The sequence below is a fragment of the Miscanthus floridulus genome, chromosome 4 (assembly GCF_019320115.1).
Source record: "Miscanthus floridulus cultivar M001 chromosome 4, ASM1932011v1, whole genome shotgun sequence".
Taxonomy (NCBI): domain Eukaryota; kingdom Viridiplantae; phylum Streptophyta; class Magnoliopsida; order Poales; family Poaceae; genus Miscanthus; species Miscanthus floridulus.
Window position 1 is genome coordinate 37,462,415 of NC_089583.1, and position 19,583 is coordinate 37,481,997.

Consider the following 19,583-nt stretch of genomic DNA (forward strand, 5'->3'; position numbering starts at 1 on the left):
TGGGATTTTCCGAAGATGGTTTGCTACTTTCTAAGGTTTAATTGAATTTTCGCGCGACGAGACCGTTTAATTATAGGTTGAACTGAGTCTACCCATGAAAAGATCCAGAATGGTGTCAAACTTTTACATAGGCTCTAATGTGCCCTAGGGATAAGATTTTTGTGGAGGTGGATGGAAAAATCTATTGGGTCGAAGATGAAATTCACCCTCTTTTGTCTCATTTGGCACGGAGAAAAATATAATAAATAAAAAAATGAACAAAAAAACCTAAGATCCTGTGTGGGGTCTTAATTTGGGTGTACATGCTTGCCAAAAAAATTTCAAGTCATTTCAACATAGGCGGAGTATACATACTTTACAGAGGTATATGCGCCCTTTCATCGAACCATGACTATACACATAGGTTATCAAGGTTTCTATGGTTCATAGGCATTCTAGTGTCGTATTGGTCTCAAACTTTTTCTCAGGCTTGCACTTGCCACGTGTGAAGGAAACACCAAGTTTGGGATTTTCCGAAGATGGTTTGCTACTTTTTGAGTTTTAATTGAATTTCCGTGCGACGAGACCATTTAATTATAGGTTGAATGGAGTCTACCCACGAAAAGATCCGGAATGGTGCCAAACTTTTACACAGGCTCTAATGTGCCCTAGGGATAAGAATTTTGTGTAGGTGGATGGGAAAATCTATTGAGTCCAAGATGAAATTCACCCTCTTTTGTCTCATTTGGCACGGAGAAAAATATAATAAATAAAAAATGAACAAAAAAACCTAAGATCCTGTGTGGGATCTTAATTTGGATGTACATGCTTGCCAAAAAAATTTCAAGCCATTTCAACATAGGCGGAGTATACATGCTTCACAGAGGTACATGTGCCCTTTCATCGAACCATGACTATACACATAGGTTATCAAGGTTTCTGTGGTTCATAGACATTCCGGTGTCGTATTGGTCTCAAACTTTTTCTCAGGCTTGCACTTGCCACGTGTGAAGGAAACACCAAGTTTGGGATTTTCCAGAGATGGTTTGCTACTTTCTGAGGTTTAATTGAATTTTCGCACGACGAGACCATTTAATTATAGGTTGAACTGAGTCTACCCACGAAAAGATCTGGAATGGTGCCAAACTTTTACACAGGCTCTAATGTGCCCTAGGGATAAGAATTTTGTGGACGTGGATGAAAAAATCTATTGGGTCCAAGATGAAATTCACCCTCTTTTGTCTCATTCAGCACACAGAAAAATATAATTAATAAAAAAATGATTAGAAAAACCTAAGATCCTATGTAGAATCTTAATTTGGGTGTACACGCTTGTCAAAAAAATTTAAGCCATTTCGACATAGGAATACATATGCTTTTATTTATTCAGTATATAAAATATTTTTTAATATATATAAACATTACTGTCGGTTTCAAGAAACCGGCAGTGATGAGAAGAAACCGACAGTGATGCTTGTTATCACTGTTGGTTTGTTTTGAAAACCGGCAGTGATATATAAAAAAAATTATGCCAGCCCTCGGGTTCGAGCTCGGGTCTCGAGCTACAGAGTTCAGACACTTAACCGCTGCGCTAGTATAGGATGTGTGCCATGGTTTATTTAATTTATCGTTTTGACCTATAGACCGCTTAATAAATTATAAAATTAAACCAAAAAAATTGGGCCACCCGGGATTCGAACACGGGTATCGGGGGCTAAGTTGCGGGGTCTTAACCGTTGAGCCAATAGGAGGTGTTTGAAAGATGTGGAAAAGATAATTTACTTATGCTATAACCACACACGGAAATCACTATCAGTTTAAAGAATCGCCGGGTAGTAATGTGACAGATGACAGACATGCTGCAACACGGTATTATCTAGAAGAGCCACAGTCCTATTGGCCCCCTCGATCTCCGATACGTAGCATATCATATACTATGATCTTTGTGATAACGAGGTAAGCAAAATGTGGTCATACAAAATGCAACATCCAATATGTAAGCAAATAAAATGAGAGGTCATATGTAATGCAAAGTATCAACCCAAGGTGATGATGATCAAACAAAGGATTCAACGACATGGTTTTTTTAGCACAAGAAAATTATTACATCGACCTAAGGCATTGATTAATCAGTAGTGCTACTACTAATTACTACCAGTGCTACCGCATGCGTCATCCCCCTGCTGCCGGTCCTCTTCGCGCTTCTTGGGCTCATCCCTGCGCCAGTGCCATTCCATGTCCATCGTGAGACGCTGCTCGGTCTCCTAGCGGTGGCGCTCCTCCTCCTCGCAGCGGCGCTCCTCCTCCTTGGAGATCTCGACGACGCACTTCAGGATGCAGTCGTCGGTCTCCTTCTGTGTGATGGCATAGAGGTGCCAGTCCTCCTCCTCCTTCCGAGCCGTCTCCAACAAGTTAAAGATGACCTCCTCCACCAGAAGAGGTTCTGGTTCCTCCTCCGATGCGGTCTCATAGTCCGGATCATCCTCGAGGTTCACCTCGAGGTCCGATTTGGACAATGGTGTCAGTGGAGGCATCGGGGGGCGACGTGAGGACGACAGGTTCAGCTTTGCCCATGTTGTCTTCAAGCAGCGAGGCATTATGCGTGGCAGCCAACTGTGTGCATGGGGGTGCTTATATAGGCGTGTCGGTGGTGGAACTGATCATGGTGCAATAACTTGCACCCCTCAGAAGACAAAGCACGCTTGCATTAGGAACAGTTGAACCACCATTGCGCCTGTGTTGGGAAGACGGAGCATGCCTGTGGTGGGAAGACGGAGCGCGCCTGCGTTGGGGAACCGGTGAGAGCAGCTGATGGACGGGTAAATGCGGCGTCTCTTCATGGGGAACTAAAGGGCTCTTCATGGGAACCGCGCTTCATGGACTGGGTAATTAAAATAGCGGCTCTTCATATGGGAACCGCGCGACCAGCGTGGCCGGGGAGTTGAAGGGCCTACACGCAAAGCAGGAACAGATAATCACTCAAAGGAATAAATTCCTTCAAACTTTCTGAAATTAGGTGATAGCTCAATGGTTTGTCCGCTGCTCTGGAACTTGTAGGCTTCGGTTCGATTCAAGGATGCAACACATTTATTTTATCTTTTTGACCTTTAGATAGCTTAATAAATTATAAAATTAAACCAAAAAAATTAGGCTGCCTAGGACTTGAACACAGGTCTCGGGGGCTAAGTTGAGGGGTCTTAACCGTTGCGCCAGTAAGACAAGTTCGAAAGAAAACAAAAACTTATCCTACTTTACACCTAAGTTAAACCTAACTGCTACACAACATCACTGCCGGTTTGGGGAATAACCCGACAGTGATGAGCTATTTTCCGAAATAAATTAATAATTTATAAAATAGAACAAAAAAATTTGGGCCACCTGGGACTCGAACACGGGTCTCGGGGGCTAAGTTGAGGGGTCTTAACCGTTGCGCCAGTAGGAAGAGTTCAAAAGAAAATGAAAACTTATCCAACTTAACACCTAACTGCTACAGCACATCATTGCCAGTTTGGGGAGTGACCCAGCAGTGATGTGCCCCATCACTGTCGGTTTACAAGCAGAACCGGCAGTGATGAGTTACTGCTATAAAAGTGGTGTGCCACGTCGGAGTAGCGGCCCACGCTAGAGCACCGCCCCATGTCGAAGCACCTCCCCACGCCGGAGCACCGCCCCATGCTGTCCACCGCCCCAAGCGAGAGCACCGCACCGTTCGTCCCACCGCCGAGGCCTTTAGGAGCGCGCAGATAGCTGCTTCCCCCCCCCCCCATGGTGAGTGCATGGCTCACTGCTTGCTACGTGTCTGATGAAATGTCCCATAGCTACTTACTTGAATCAGTTTGATCATGCAGTGTGTGCTGTCATATAGTTTGATCATGCAGCTATGAATGCTAGAACCTAGGTTTGCCACACAGTGTGTGCTATCTATTTCTTTGTGTTTCTAGATGCATTGCTAGTAAGTAGTACATTGTTACTTAGTAGCACGTTGCTCAGCTCTATTCATCAGTATACTGATAAGAACAAAAGCGTAATTTTATTTTTGGTTACCAGGATAAACATAGCAGGGACTCGTAATACTTGACAGAAATTGCTCTCTGAATGTTAATGGTAGTTTGTTTTTGGAGTACTTGCATTTTCTCTGTGAAACAAACTTACGTTTTCTCTGTGAAACTATCTTGTGCATCATTGGAGCTTGGTCGGATACATATGTGAAACCAATGGCTGGCCTCACCTCATAGCTTGCAATTGCAACTGTGCTCCCATCAGGCAGGTACTCAATGTTTTTGGAACTGTGCCACCGATGCTCAATGTTTTTAGATGTGAGGATGGAGTATATATACTTTAGACCTATAGAACTAATATACGTCCAAACTTGTCATGGAATTCTCCATGCTATCAACATAAAGATGCATAATTATTAACTTATGCAAGATTACAAGTAATACATAGTTATGTAGCCTTGTGCATTAAACTAGGAATATTTTCCAACAATCCTATCTTATTATGAGTTTTTGCATGTCACTTTCCTAGGATAGTATGAGATGCATATTTGCCCCTACCAACCATGTAAGTTTCAGATCAAAGTATCACTAATTTGGAAAGATGTTTACCTGCACTGATACTTGTAAAAGAACCTCGCGCCGATGGTTGGGGGATTTATAGTGAGACTGAAGACTATTAGACATCTCTAGGAGTATATCCAAAAGTCTTAAACTGGCTCTCTAAATCATCATTTGGTTTTTAACGAATAAAAATATTATTTATATCTTTCCTACATCTAACAACTATTACTAAGGCACGTGAATAGCTATTTTCTAAACACTCCTATCTATGCAATGGTCGTGTGTTATTCGTAAATATATTAAATTGTATAAGAATACATCATGTTTGAATGATAACCTAATTTACTTAAATGTATAGGCAACCATGGCATGGTATGTAGTGCATGTTGGTCACATGCCTGGGATTTATCGAACCTGGGAAGATTGCTATGCTCAAGTCAATCGCTACCCTGGTAATTTGCACAAAAAATACAACACAGAAGTTGAAGCTCTGAGGGCCTACTATAGTCATCCAACCTACCTTGCAAACCATGGGCAACCAGCCTACTATGGTCCAATGAATGCAAACCATGGCCATCCACTGGCACTGGAGATCGAAGAGAAGCTACCCGCCGAAGATGTGAAGATTAGGAGAATTGCTCCTTGGTCTTGGAAAGATGTCATGCTTTTATTTATGGCTATGGTCATCGCTTTTCTTATTTGGAAGTTGATGTAGGCTTAGTTTTGTAGAAGAGTAGGTGGACTTTATTGTATGTGGTCAATCACACAATGAATTTGTTCTAGGTGAACATATGTTATTATTTGACTTTGTTGTATGTGGACTTATTGTTAGACTTTGCATTAAACATATTATATATATATATATGAACATATGCTATTAGTAGTTGTCTGTGGCCAAAACTAACCACGATCGTGTCACAGCCATGACTCATCATCGCTTGTTACCCCATCGCCGAAGAACTGATCGGCAACAAGAAGCGGTTGATATCGCTAGGACGAGAGAGCCACATGATCGGACAAACGGTGATGGTGTCAATTAGGTCGGTGAGAACGAGCAGCCATGGACCCCGTCCGGCCTGCTCAATCTAGGTCAAAATGACCAAGATGGCTAGGTAACTTTGGTATCATGTCACTATGTAGCCACACACGCTAATCAATTGAGAGGGTCATAGCTTACTTAGTGTCTCTAGTAGGAGCCTCTGCCGGTCGAGGAGCCAGAGGGTTCGGGTAGCAGGAAGGCTAGATCTAAGCTAGGCGTGTCAAAGATTCCTGTTGGTAGGAATGCACACTGGCACATTACTAAGTTCGATGAATTTGGGGATCCACTCTCACCACCTATAGCTTTGACCAAATACAAGACTATCCTTGGGTTACTTGTTAGGGACTTCATCCCGATTAAGTACAGGAAGTGGATTGGGAAAGATGATGACCGGTGGAGGGTTTCCAAAAGCGAGAAGGATTACAAATGGGATGTCAAGATCCTAGAGTATTTCACTTTCCTAGCCGAGTATGATAGGGAGTTAGTCAAGAAAAAAGCAAAAGAAATCATGGGGACATGCTTCAAGAATTTCAAGGGGACATTGTACAAGAATTTTATCCTCCAAAATAAAGAGCCAGATTTCGATGGTGGATAGTTTAGCAAGCAGAAGGACTTCTGGTAGGATTTTAAGGAATACAGGTTATCCAAGGAGTACTTAGAACTGAGCAGAAAGAATAAGGAGAATTCATAGAAAGCAATGAATCCTCATCATCTTAGCTCTCGTGGCTACGCCAAAAAGGTGCTAGAATTTGAAGTAGAACTTCAAAAGATGGATCGCCTTGCTGAGGAAGGCGTTCAGGTTGAGACCGCCGATTGGGAGCCCAGATCGGTATTATACTGTATGGGGAGAAATGTACGGCACACCAAGGATAGGAGCTAGCTCCTCAAATCAACCCATGAGCGAACTCATCTAGAGGATCTCCCAGGTAACTGAGGAGGTGAGGTAAGGGACTCGCACTTCTAATAGGGAGAAAGACGTGCTCACCCAAGCACTTGGAACCAAGTAGCACCCTGGTCGCACTAGAGGAACCAGTGTTGTTCCTTGGAAACTAGCATTCCCCCAAGAATCTAATACTTACCGGAGCCGCTCGAGGGGTAGCGGAACATGAGGCAGAGTATTTGAGGAGACTAAAAGAGATCGAAGATAGAATGGAAGCATGGATTGAGGTGACCGTTGAAGCGTGAGTCGAGTAAATTTTGCTATCTAAGGGGTCAGTAGTACCACAAAACCCTACTCCTAGTGCCTTTAGCCCATAGTTTAGGGGTCGCAGCAGCTACGGATCGACCCCGCTCGACAAAGAAGAGGTGAATCTACCTCATCCGGTGGATGACATCACTGAACCCATCAATGTTAGGTTGTACATCTATCAGGAATGGACAAAGGACAAGGTGGCACTCGGCCAGGCCTAGCCTACAGGAGACGGGACAATTAATGGCTGCCCAATTCCATTAGGGTATGCTCACGTCACCATTGACAGAATACTTGATAAGAAGTTTAACAAGATACCCATTGAGTACCCCGTAGCGAAAGACAGGCTGAAACTTGGTCAAAACAAGGGCTCTCAAGTGGCCTGGCACAAGCGCTTCATTAAGCTTGACCATCAATTGTCCTCTAATGATGAGGACGACTATGAGTCTTCGCCCACCCCCGATGATCACTCACCATCTCCCAACAGAGATCACGCCCCTCCTCATCCGGAGCCATCACCCCCGAGAAGACAGAGGTCTCCTTCTATTCCTCCTTGTCCGACTCCATCTTCATCAGCCCCAAGAAAAGAGACTCCTCCTCCTCCTCCTCCCCCTCCTCCTCCATCTTCATCAGCGCCGAGAAATCAGAATTCTCATCGTCATCCTCCTCCTCCACCTCAGCCCAAAACAAGATCAAGGACATCCTCGCAGTCACAAAAAAGGTCCTTGGATTCGATCGCTAATGCTCCCAAAGTGGACCAACAGAAAAGAAAAAGGCCATTCAGTGGCAGCGTTACCACTTGATGAAAGAAAAATTTACAGCACACATCTTGAAGGAAGATTGTGTTAGTTTCTTCAATCTCTGTGCCTCAATGCCTTCATATATGTTGAAGTCCGAATTCGAAAGGCAAACACAGAATAAATATGCAGCAACAAGAGACGAAGAAATACACAATAAAGATTTAAGGAACATATAGAAGTACGTCAAAGACAACCCAGGATTAACCATGGAAGAGGCCGCGAACATCTATTATGATGTACAAGGGACGGGAACACCGGCAATGAAGTATGAAAGGGGCAATCTTTTGGTTCTCGATGACGAGTATAAAAATCTGACAACATATATGCGCCAGTTGCATGAATATTATATGGCTCTAGCAACATAGACGGATGACTTTGGTTTTGAGGTTATTATCCATTCGTCACATGTTTTCCATTATCCCGAAGAAGAGAAGTTCGATGTCGAGTGGGAGTGCTTGTTCCAGCTATACCAGAAACGCGATCTTGATGTTCAAATGTTGATGCTGTGGACTATGTAAGTACCCTACACGCGCAATATTATAATTAACTACTCTCTTGAGACAAATTGTTAACTTTTGAGCATTTCCCATGATTTTATGTAAGTGTATATCAAAATTTTGCATTGTAAAAAGCAAATGGGATTACATAGGCTTCTTGGACCCCTTGTGAGTCAATGAGAGGACATATCTAGGCCTCTATGGATGTGACATGGAAGACCTAAAACAGAGATTGATTGCTATTTTCGACGAATTTGCGATGAAGAAGAAAACCCACATACTTCTAGCCTACAACTGCGAGTATGTGTTTTTGGCTTTTAATTTTATGCTTCTTTTTTCGTTAAGATTATTCGATAATTAGGATTATGTGATTGCAGCAACCATTTTGTCTTCATTTGTGTCAATCTTGCCAAAAATTTGATCGAGGTGTGGGACTCAAAGAAAAAACCATTTCATCATCTGGATGCACTGGTGGTAGTGCTGAATTAGTAAGCGATCCTAATAACTATTATTTTCTAGTCACACATACCGCTTTCTAATGTTTCTCCTTTTAATGTTTCTCAATGTCCAAAGAAGACATATCGGTGGGACGCCGGTCCCATTCAAGGTTGTTAAAATGGAGGGGAAGTACCTATCACAGCCGGCGGGAAACAATGAATGCGGGTTTTATGTAATGTGGGCAATGCTTCGCTACATCGGTGGAAATCGGAAGAAGCCGATAAGTTGGTGTGTATAATCTCCATTTCATTTATGTTTGTTAATAATTCAACAAAATGATTTACTATTCCTCTTTGGATATCATCTTTTTTGAACGACAGCGCAAGAAATTTAAGCACGAAAGGCTGCTAGACATGGAGATCATCGCACTACAATCAGAGCTGGCAAAATTCATCTTAGCCGAGGTATTGGAAAAAGATGGAGTATTTTCCATTGCACAATCCGTGAGGTACCAGGACCAGTATGGCCCAGAGCGGCTTGCCAGATTATTGTAGGAAGTCCGAGAAGCATGTGTGAAGTCCAAGAACATTTCTTTTTTATTTTGAGGGATCGAGATGTGGATAAGAACATTTGAATTGTAATTGTAACATTTGTAATGTTTAATATTGATGGACCTGTCATCTACGTAGCATATATAAAGTGAAACCTGATTCCACAAAAAAATATAAATTAAAATAAATTATAAAACAATAAAATATGAACAGGCCATCACCGCCGGTTAGCAACAAACCGGTAGTGTTGTCGTAACCATCACTGCTGGTTAGAAGGAAACCGACAATGTTGGCTTGCTCAACATTGTTGGCTTGAACCATGGACCGACACTGATAGTTACAAGAACACTACCGGTTTGATCCATGAACCGACACTGATATTTACTACAACACTATCGGTTTGAACCATGAACCGATAGTGTTGGCTTGCTCAACACTGCCGTCTTGAACCATGAACCCACACTGATAGTTACGAGCACACTGTTGGTTTGATCCATGAACCGACAGTGTAGGCTTACTCAACACTGCTGGCTTGAGCAGAGAATCAACACTCTTGAAGCATCTGTCACTGTCGGTTGGCTCTACAAACCAGCAGTGTTGTTCAACTGGACACTGCCGGGTGGAGCTAGGAACCGACACTATTTCCTATAGATCAGTGTCAGTTTTTAAGGACCGACAGTGATGTCAACCCCTCATCACTGCCGGTATGCCACTGTCGGTTCAAAATCCGACAGTGAAGTGGGTTTTTGAATCGGCAGTGATGTCCAGATCTAGGGTAGTGTATGTCTTGTTTGGTTTGTTTCCTTAGCAACTGAAAGTGATAATATGAATTTAATTTGTAGACTACTACCAAGACAATGCCTGAAAGCAATATCCATAGGGGAGATGCTGATATCGGTGGCACCCAGAACCATCCATACTATCACAATGTATATGTTGTTCCTCTGCCGAGGATTAGCTGCCATTGTCAATGCAATATTTTCACATAATTTTCTATGTCATGTACATTTAATGCTTTTGTGCTTTTTAATTTTTTAGGTCTATGGAATGCTAATGGCAAGATCTACATACGAAGGAATGGTGTTGGCCAATGCTTCTAAATGACCATTTGTTCTTACACGAGCTGGTATTACAAGAAGCCAGCGGTATGCCGCAACATGGACGGGTGATAACATATCAACTTGGGAGCATTTACACATGAGTCTGTCAATGATTCTTCAATTGGTAGGCAAAATATTTGTTCCATGTATCCAAAAGCTCCACCTTAAAACATTTTGAGGGCCTATGTGGCAGAACCTCCTAAGAAATCGAGCCCACGTACATCTATCGTTGTCTCAACAGACCTCTGATAGCGTACACAAGTTCCTAGCAACTTAACAGGTCTGTCGGGTGTCCTCGAGAAACCCGAATCATCCATGAATCTTTTCCAAATAGGATCCCAATCACAGACATTGTAGATTACAACAGTTTCCAATATACATATCAGAGATTATAAAGCGGAAGACTTCAGTTTTAATATTACAAACCAGTTGTTTCAAACTTACAAAACCATAAGTGTCATACAACCATAGTAGCGGGATAATATTACATTAACATCATTTTTCATACAAACTAGTGCCTTGTCCAAAGGCCATTCATCATTCCTCATCATCATCGACTTCAAACACTGACATGCAGCAGGGACCAAAACAAGCCTGTGCATGCGACTCACCTGTAACAAGGGTTAACAAACCCTGAGTACAAAAGTACTCAACAAGACTGACCCGACGTAAAAGGGAGTGAAAGAATTTAGAGATGCAGGAGTTGGGACAAGGTAAGGATGTAGCAAGATTCAAAAGTTCTTTGCCAAAAGCTTACTATTCTTGATCCTATTTTCAAGTTTTTCCCCTATGTCTTCTTGGTTCATAATCTCAAACTAAGTGTTCATATCCCATGTTCCAATCCTTCTCATTCCATTCCTTTTCTCAAGTTTTAGTAATTCACCAGTCCTGCATTGCTTCTGTAATGAAACGAGTCTCCATATCCGTGGAGCACCGGCAATTCAAATTGATTCAAGTCCCAGCTAGGGATTCCTTATCACATGACATATGTAGAACTTAATCTTGCATATATCAACCTCGCTACCGGATCCTCCTATACTAAGCCATCTCCACGCCACCCAAGAGCATAGCACACCTCTAATCCGGCCACATTCTAGCCACAAGGGTACACGCTACTCCTGCCATCTCTCCACTCCTAGTGCGTGGGCATTCGTCTTAGTATCGGATTAGCCGAAGTAGGCTTACCAGAGTATGTGACCAGTACTACAAAGTGTCTCGTTCAGAAGATCCACAATGAGTGGCCTTTAAGCGACATAGTCGGCAACATTACCCAACATTCAAGATAAGTCACCCGACTAGTCTCTAGTTCATTCTATCTTCTTTCTTTCTTTGGCCAGTATGCCATCTTTGATTGTATCGAAACTTTTACTTTGAAAGCCTACCATAAAGCATACTAAGCATTCTACACCTTTGTAAATGAAATCATCTTCAAGGATGGTAAATAATTAACAAGGTAGGCAATGCATCAAGTAGGTGACATTTGAAATAATCAACTTAATGCAATAGGTAACATAGGTGATAAACTTTTCAAAGTAAATAAGGTAATGGTTTAATGCATAAACCGGGGCTTGTCTTCGTTGATTATCTCGGGTTCCAGATCAGTACCACAAATATCGAATCCTGAGACAACTGGGGATTCTTCCACAACTTGCTCAACTAGGATCGGTTCACTCTCGGGTTCTACATGAAATAATAACATATGCTTCAACATGATGATAATGTAAACATGATGCTTTCATGGTGCATGAAATATAATAACACCTTGAATACAACTTTCCTTCACGGTATAGTTGCAAGCCAACAAAACCAACTTGCAATTCTACCATCAAGGACCACACTAAAATGTTTACTAAGAAACCCTACATTCTTATAAAGAACTACCCAAAGTTTCACTCCAAAGTTATACCCTTAATGAATGAAACCACCCATTAACTAAACTCTAACCAACACTTTAATGACCTAGGGCTTATGACCTAAGTGACTTGACCAAATTGATCTTGAAACCCTACTGGTCACAAAACATGACCAAAACAAAAATCAAACTCTAACCTAACACTTAGGGTTTGCTTTTATTCATTTTTTTTAAATTAATTTGGAAATAAGCCCAAAACGAACTTGTTCCAAATGACCTCAAAATTTTATGTAAGCTTCCTCATGACAAATTAGTGTACCAAAACAAATTTCATAATTTTTGAAGTTATATAGTGGCCTACAAAAATTACGGAAATTACATTTATTAATTAATTGACTGAATTTTTGAACATTAAAAATTTAATCAAATTTCAAGTTTCATATTTTTAAACCATAATAGAACATGTACAGAAGCTACACACAAATTTTCAGAATTTCTAGAGCTGTAATTATTTTTCTATGAATTTCCAAAGTTTCTACACTATTCAAAATCCAGAAAATACAAAACCTCACTATTCTCTCCCTCTTCTCTCACTGACAGCTAGGACCCGCTTGTCAGCGACACAAAACAGGACACGGCGGTGCTGCCAGCATCGGTCGGCCAAAATGCACCGACGGTGAGACTCCGGCGAGGCAGACCGCACCAGCATGACCAACAACACCCCGTGAACCTATCCCGGCCCTCAAAACAGCAGCAGGCGCACCGGAGGAAGCTCTACACCGGCCATGGCGGCCACGGTGGCGCAGACATGGCGGCGCATGTCACAACACTGGCTACAACGTGGTAGAGACTAAAATGGAGAGAGCATCACGCTCAGGAGCTCATCGTGAACACGACGGTGTGCTTGGTGAAGGCGGAGACGGACTAGAGCGTCCTGGCCATGGTGAGGTCGGTGGTGGCGGTGCTTCGGCCGGCTCCGAGGAAGAAGATGTCGTGCGGTGGCGCTGGACTACTAGAGACAAGGTGAGTAGGCCTAGAAGGAGTGGCAGGTCGAGGCAGAGATGTTGGCAAACACAATTGACATGAGGTGCTACGGTGAGGATGCATTTCGCAGGCACGGCAAGGTCACCGGCGGCGAGTAGATGGGAGGAAAAGAACGATGGTGGCGGGTGCTCCTATTTATAGAAGGGGAAGGTGCGTCCAGCTTCGCCAGCTCCTGAACGAGGTCGCCACAGAGACAAAAACGTGTCACCGTGCGAGGAAGCGGTGAAGACGGTCGACGGCAGCAGCTCGGTGGCGAGCAGGCGGTGGTGCCCTACTGTAAATGGATTTTTGAAATATTTACAGAATTGCCACTGAGTTCATTTTACAAATTACTCCCAAATTCTCTAAAGAAGTTGAAAATCTCCAAAAATAAAAGTTGTCCAACATTTCAAGTTCTACGTCTTTGCTTAAATGAACATTTTCAAATTCTGCCTCCATTTTGAAATTTGAATTTGGGGTGCATTTGAGCATTTGAATCATTTCAAAATTACTCCAAATTTTATATATAAACTTTAACAACTTTGAATACCAAAGTTGACCCTTATAAAATAAGCTTCAACTTTGCTTTTTGTCACACCCCGAAATTCCAAATGGATTTTGAAATAGATAGAAGGGGAAAAAAGGACTTTTATGATTTAAATTTGAATTCACATTTGATTTGTTTACCTTTTTACTTAACTATGCTTTTTGACCATTAACATGGCCCATTAGGGTTATTTGAGTCAATTGACACATGGTCTCACATGATCACATGAAATTTGACCCTTGTGGTCATGATCTTTATTTAGAGTTTTGGATCACATACATCACATAACATAACAACTTATGAAATAAAGCTTATTTAGTGAATGCATTCAAAATTTTCTACTTTATGAATGCTTTGCAATGCATATGATGACATGTTAAGTTTTAGTGCTAGGTCAAAACACCAGAGGTGTTACAACCCTTCCCCCTTAAAGAAATCTCGTCCCAAGATTTAAAACCTAAGGCTAAGTAATGGAAAAGGAAATGTGTCAAACTAACACATCATAACTTTGTTCAAAAAGCTAGTGAGGGGGGTTTTCCATTCTTTTGACAAAAGAGACAAGTTACAACATAGACAAGGTATTGCAACTAAATAGAAGCGAAGAAGTCAGGAAAGTTTTCTTCTAAGTAATCCTCGGACTCCCAAGTACCTTCATCTTTAGTGTGTTGATTCCATTGTACTTTGTAGAACTTGATTGTACGTCTTTGAGTGACTCGATCTTTCTGATCTAAGACTCTAATGGGGTACTCGGCATAAGTCAAATCAAGTTCTAGTTCTACATCACCAAAGTCGATCAATTGGTTAGGTACTTGAAGACACTTCTTTAACTGGGATACATGGAAGATATCATGCACAGCTGACATGTGATCTGGTAGCTTGACGCGATAGGCAACCGGTCCACATCGTTGTTGGATTTGAAAAGGACCGACATAACGGGGCGCCAACTTTCCCTGAATCCTAAAATGATGAACTCCTTTCATCGGCGATACCTTGAGGTAGACATGATCTCCCACTTTGAATTCTAGTGGTTGTCTCCTCTTATCAGCATAGCTTTTCTATCGGGATTGAGCTACCTTCATATTAGCTTGTATGAGTTTAACTTTCTGTTCAGCTTCCTTGACCACATCTGGCCCAAAGAACCAATGTTCTCTAGTTTTGACCAAATTAAAGGTGTCAGGCATCTACGGCCATACAATGCTTCGAATGGTGCCATTTTAATGCTCTCTTGATAGCTATTGTTATATGAGAATTCAGCTAAGGGAAGGCATTCATCCCATTTAGCACCATAGGAAAGGACACATGCTCTTAATATATCTTCAAGAATTTGATTTACCCTTTCAGTCTATCCATCTGTTTGCAGATGATAAGCAGAACTGCGGATAAGTTTGGTTCCTAAAGACTCATGTAGACTTTTCCAAAACTTAGATACGAACAATGACCCTCTATCAGAGACAATTGTCTTGGGTGCCCCATGCAGACTGAAGATTCTATCAAGATAAAGCTTTGCATACTGTTCCGCTCGATATTTATCTCTGACTAGTAAGAAAAGAGCTATCTTGGTTAGGCAATCAATAATAACCCATATTGAATTGTAGCCTGCAGATGTCTTAGGCAATCCCATGATGAAGTCCATATAGATATCTTCAAACTTCCAAGATGGAACTGGCAATGAATGTAATGGACCTGCAGTCTTCATGTGAACCACTTTGACTCTCTAACAAGTATCACATTTGGCCACATATTGAGCTATTTCTATTTTCATTTTGGTCCACCAATATCTCTTTCTCAGATCATGATACATTTTGTTGCTATCTGGATGAATGGAGTATCTTGTAGAATGAGCTTCATCAAGAATATGCTTTCACAGCTCCGGACTTTTGGGTACTACAAATCTATCTTTGAACCATACGACATCGGATTCATCAATATTGAAACATGTTGGTTTTCTAGATCTGACTTTATCATTGATATGGGCTATTCCCTTACTTTTCCATTGAGCAACAATGATCTGATCTTTGATAGTGGACTCAACTGCAATATTGGATAGGGAACCTTGTTCTATGATTTGTAAATTCAAATGCTCCATCTCTTGACACAATGTTCGTTGCATAGGTTTCATAGTCAGACAATGGCAATGGCTCTTGCGACTCAGCGCATCGACAACCACATTAGCCTTGCCCGGATGATAATGCACTTCTAAGTCATAATCTTTGATAAGTTCTAACCATCTTCTTTGCCTCATATTCAACTCTGACTGAGTGAAGATATATTTCAAACTTTTGTGATCCGTATAGATATGACAGATATTGCCCAATAAATAATGTCGCCAAACCTTGAGTGCATGAACAACAGTGGCTAATTCAAGATCCTGGGTGGGATAATGTTCTTTATGTTTCTTGAGTTGTCTAGAAGCATACGCTATGACTCTGCCTTCTTGCATAAGAACACAGCCAATACCAATTCCAGATGCATCATAATAGATATCAAACAGCCTCTCGATATCAGGTTGTGCTAATACTGGTGCAGTTGTCAGTAACTTCTTTAATGTTTGAAAGGCCTTCTCACATTCTGTGGACCATACAAACTTAGTTTGATTTTTCAGTAGTTCAGTAATCGGCTTCACAATTCTGGAGAAGTCAGGGATGAACCGATGATAATAACCTGCCAACCCCAGAAAACTACAAATTTGATGAACAGTGGTGGGTGCTCTCTAGTTAAGGACTTCTTCTACCTTGCTCGGATCAACAGCTATACCTTCAGTAGATAACACATGACCCAGAAATTGAATGTCATAGAACTGACCAATTTATAAGAGTATAAGTACAATGGCAGCTCACAAGCGGTCGCATTATCATACTTGAACCCATATAAACCCGGTAGTCCATCGAGTACCACGACGGGTCTTGATAAATGATTTACAACAACCAAGATCGTACAAGATTCAACATACATGCCACATATTACATAAAGTTCACAGATACATTTCATCATTAGAGTACAAATAAAAGTTATTACAAACCGAGTTTGATAGATAAAGCGGAAGCAAATCAGTTCGAAAATAAAATTTCCAACATAGTTCAATACAGTGCCAGGTAGGATCACAGTCCACAAAAGCAAGGATAGGAATTAATAAAGAAGCCTGCCCAAGGCTTACTCCTCATCCACAGTGGGATAGAAGCAACTCTTGCAATAACCATGATACACAGTGCCATCTGCAACAATGGGAAAAATAAACCCTGAGTACGAGAAGGTACTCAGCTAGACTTACCCGTCATGAACCAGAAATAAATGACTCCAAGGATTATGCAAGGCTGTATAAGTGGACGTAACTCGATAACATTTTGCATAAAGGCAAATGACTCATTGTTATAATTACGATTCCTTTATTAAGTTAATTATAACTATCCATTTCTAGATTAGCAACTATCATGTGCCAAACATGTGGTATATCATTTAGAAGCATATAATAGTAACCATAGCAGGTATTGTAATTCCATATTTATTCGAACCATCATGTTTCATAACACAGTTACTACGATGTTGGGACTAGCCAAGTTTCTCACTATCCAGGAGAGACGGCGATTCGAATTGATTTCAACCAGCTGGGAATTTATTCCTAACACAAACCTAGGTCTACCAGCCATGATAGCCTTAGGTCACCTTTGGTACAACTTAGGTACACATTTTGCGGGTCTATACCACGCCACACAATCTGGAACACCAGATGCTAGGATGCTCAGGCCAAGCCTGCCCTTGGGCTCAGTCTGATCGTTCCCCAGAAGGAGCGCACAACAGAACGGTTCCCCGCCTGAGTTGAATCACTCGGCTTCACGGTTGGAACGAGTTATCTAGCCAGCTAAGTGAGAGGCATGCGTTCAATCTTGTCAAAAGCGCCAACAACGGTATGGTCCTTAATCGACACAGACGGGGATAGATCCACACCCAAGACCTCCATGTCTTGTTGCTTCTCTATCGACTTCTTGTCCGATCTCGATTTTCTTTTACCCCATGGTTCTGTTCCACGATAGCAAATATAGCCAACCGTGCTCCGGTATCCACCTATATCTCACAGGTGACAGAACATCACCCGACTTCTACCGGTCTAAGCATGGCTAAGCATTTATTCGATCCTGGACCTATACCGGTTAAAGGTTTAATATCTGGACAAGGAAATTTATATGCATCAAGTGATTCCATTCAACTCTTATAACCTAATGCATCAATCATAAGTACTTAAGTAAACATTTGTAAATTACTAGAAGACTTAGAATGCTCCGGGGCTTGCCTCGCAGAAAGGAAGTAGGGCGGTGGTCAGGACACTCCAGAAGCTCTTCAGGATTCTGCTCCACGCCTTCGGGAGCTGCGGCTTGTGGATTCTCCTGCTGGTCCCCTTCCTCTGCTTCTTCGAATTCCAGCAACGTTATCTCTTCCTCCAATCCTAGATGCATGAATATGGCATAAGTATTATGAATGCATATATGTTAACAAGTGCATCATGTTTATTGAGTAGGTGCATATCTCTTCTCGATTATTTAATTATCTACTTCCATAATGCATCGATTATACCACAAAATAGCAGCTACTTGTTTCACTCATAACTAGAGTTCTACTAATCCAAATCCAGTGATCTTGGACTTTCTGGAAATCTTATCAAATTCTCTACAACTTTGTTATTAACCATTTTTACAGTACACATCATTTTCAACATGCAACTCATCAAACTACAGAATCTATCCGGAACCCTTTTAATTTTGCATTTTAAAGCAACGATACTACTACTTCATGTAATTACTCAAAATTTGACAACATAAAGCTTACCAACAGTTTAAGCATACCAAATACATTTAACATAATATAATGGTGAAGCCCAAACTATTTATTTAAATGCCTTTATTATTTTACTGAGATATTTAGGTTAAATAATAAACATATACCAGATGTACTTCATAAATTCTCAAAAATTTATAGTGCCTTACTAATGCTATCAAAGGACTACTATAAAAATTTCATGTCATTTTGCCAAGTAGAACATTCTATAAAAAAATGACAAGGCAGCAATGCTTGAAATAGCATAATTAGAAAACCTTATTGAAAAGTGTCAAGCAACAGATTTCCTATTTTTCTTAGCATCCATATACTACTAGGATAACCTCCAACAAATTTTATGAGTATTGGATTCCTAAATAATTTATAAAAATTTACACAAGGATCTCCTAATTATAAAAGAAAAATCTATAACTACAAATCTGCACATGCACTCATCTTCAAATTTTTACCAGAGCTCATATATGCTAAGACTAGCTTACCACAAAAATTTCATAATGTTTGGAGCACAGGAACTCTAGATATAAAATAAACAAATTTGAATGCATTCAAAAGCACATTTCAAATCTCTATTTAAATCTCCAAAAATTTCTACTGTAAATGTCAAGAACATATTTTTCCTAAATACTACACTTCCTAAGAAACACTACACAATTTATTGCACAATTTTTGAAGCTACCAAACTGAAGATACAAAATTCACAAAACATATGAAATCTGCATTCAAAATGAACTAGCTTTAAAACATGGAGTCGCTGACATGCGGGACCCACTGGTCAGTTGACCCCACTAGTCAGCGAGACAAAACAGAGCATGACGGTGCCACTCGACGCTGCATGGTTGGAGCTCGTCGACGGTGAGTTCGCCGGCGGTGACATCTTCACCAGACGTTCTACTCGACGAGGCGCATCGTTTGCACTACTTGCCCGGCCCTAACATCGACGATAGTGACGACGGCGGCGGCCATGGCGGAGCGGTGGTGCTGAACGATGGTGAGGTGTCGGTGGAAGCTATGGCGGCTCCAACTAAGGCATGGACGAGTATCTCTAGACCACGGCGATCCTATACCACAAGCTATCACGACCAATGGTGGATGGAGGCGACGTGGCCACGATGATGGGACTAGCGGCGGAGCTCCGATGAGGTGTTGCGCACTGCGATGGCTTACCAAGCTGGAATAGCAGGC

General features: G+C 41.4%; 1 pseudogene; it reads left to right on the top strand.

The window, feature by feature from the left end:
* LOC136548397 (uncharacterized) overlaps nucleotides 1-19,583 on the top strand; it is a 124,150-nt pseudogene that overhangs the window by 67,295 nt on the left and 37,272 nt on the right.